Raw genomic sequence first — 1927 nt, forward strand, 5'->3', positions numbered from 1 at the left:
TATAAATTTTTTCTTGTATTTTTTGAGACAGAGTCTCTCTATTGTAGTTGAGACTGACCTGGAACTCACTATGAAGCCCAGGTTGGTCTCAAACTCACAGTGATTCTCCTGCCTCAGCCTCCTGAGTGCTAGGATTACAGGCATGCACCAACATGCTTGATTTATGTCCCTTCTATCAGATTGAGGCCTTAGGATGGGGAGCACCAGCACCCAGGGTAGGTCTTCCCATTATGCACACTCAGAACTATGCCAAACCAAACAGGTTAATAATTTAATAATAACACACCCTTAGTCCCAGCGTAACACACCCCAGATCCAGCTACCTCTGAAAAAGCCTGGCTATGACTGCATGAGGCTTTGGGGGACCATCTGATCCAAAGATGTCCATGCTGAAATACACCAGAATCAAACTGTGGAGTGAAAAATACAGAACATCTTGATCAGAGCAACAGAAAAACAATATATTCACATCTAGGTAAATTTTAAAGAAATTGTGGAGGCCAGAGACAAATGGAGCAGATAAAATAAGTCAAATCAAATTTTATAGCAAGTGAGTAGAGCCATATATTTAAAAGTGATTAAGATGATTCAAGTGGAAAAAGGTATTCTCGTAAGTAAATAATTCTATATCTAATGAAAATAGCTTCCAGTAATTTAATAATGGAGGCAAATAAAATATTTTAGCTTAAAGCTTAAGAAAATCCATTGACAGAGGAATTGTACAATAAGAAATGCTAAAAACTTTTTTACGGGAAAAGGAAATAATAACGAAAACTTGCATCCTTAAGAATAAAATGTATCAAGTAGTGGAAATATTTTGATAAAAGAAAAATTAATAATTTTCTCCCTGCTTTCTTCATTACTTTTTAATGAAATTTACAAATATTTTTGGCTGTGAAATATATACATAGAAGTGTGAATGTTAATGGAAAATATTGTCATGAAGTGGGTCAAAGCTAACTGCCATATATATATATAGATATCTATCTATCTATCTATCTATCTATCTATATATATATGTCATATATATTTCATATATATTCCATAAGATGACCTTATTACCAAAAATGTTACATAGATTTAATGCAGTTTTCATCACGTATGAACAACATCCTTCACAGAAATGGAAAAAATTATTGTAAAATTTATTTGGAATCAAGATTATAAATAGACAAATCATTAGCAAAAAGGACAAAGCCAGAGACATTCCAATCCTGGATTTCAGGTTCCACTACAAAGCTAAAGTAATGAAAACAGCATGATACTGGCACAGAAATAGAGATGTAGACTGATGTGACACAATAGAAACAGAGTCCCATACACCTTTAGCCATCTGATCTTTGATAAAGGGACTAAAACAAACACCAGAGAAAAGCCTCTTTACTAATAATATAAGTGGAACACTGATTATCCACTTAAAGAATGAGTCTAGATCCTTATTGTTCTCTTTAAAATAAAACCAAAATGGGTAATACAAAAACAGAACAGTGAAGCTAATGGAAATTAAAATGAGTGATATTCTTGGAGATCTAGGCACACATCAAGACCTGAACAGAACCCCACATTGCTCCAGGAATAATCCCAAGAATCATCAAATGGGATTATATCAAATTAAAAAGCACTGCACAACAAAGGAAAAAAACCAATGGAGTAAAAAGACAATATATTTAATAGGAAAAATAGGGGTAGTGATTTATCTGTTAAAGACCAATATCTACAATATATATAAAGAACTAAAAAAATAGAACCAAATGACAAGTTATTTCTGTGTTCAAGCGGTGCTGACATCAACAGGGGTCTATAAAAGTTGACAGGGCCAGAATGCAGACAGTGAACTCTCCATTACTATACTATAGAGTATTATTTTTCTGGAGCTCTGAAACAGCCCTGGAAGTTAGGGAAGCCTCATTACAAAAGACATGATAAA

The 1927-nt window shown here is 33.7% G+C and overlaps 1 long non-coding RNA gene across 3 annotated transcripts in view; it reads left to right on the top strand.

Annotated features, from left to right (window-relative positions):
* Positions 1 to 1927, top strand: part of LOC117286542 — a 273040-nt gene that overhangs the window by 255156 nt on the left and 15957 nt on the right. The gene's annotated exons all lie outside the window — the stretch shown is intronic.

The sequence above is a fragment of the Fukomys damarensis genome, unplaced genomic scaffold (assembly GCF_012274545.1).
Source record: "Fukomys damarensis isolate Sample0158 unplaced genomic scaffold, DMR_v1.0_HiC HiC_scaffold_17, whole genome shotgun sequence".
Classification (NCBI taxonomy): domain Eukaryota; kingdom Metazoa; phylum Chordata; class Mammalia; order Rodentia; family Bathyergidae; genus Fukomys; species Fukomys damarensis.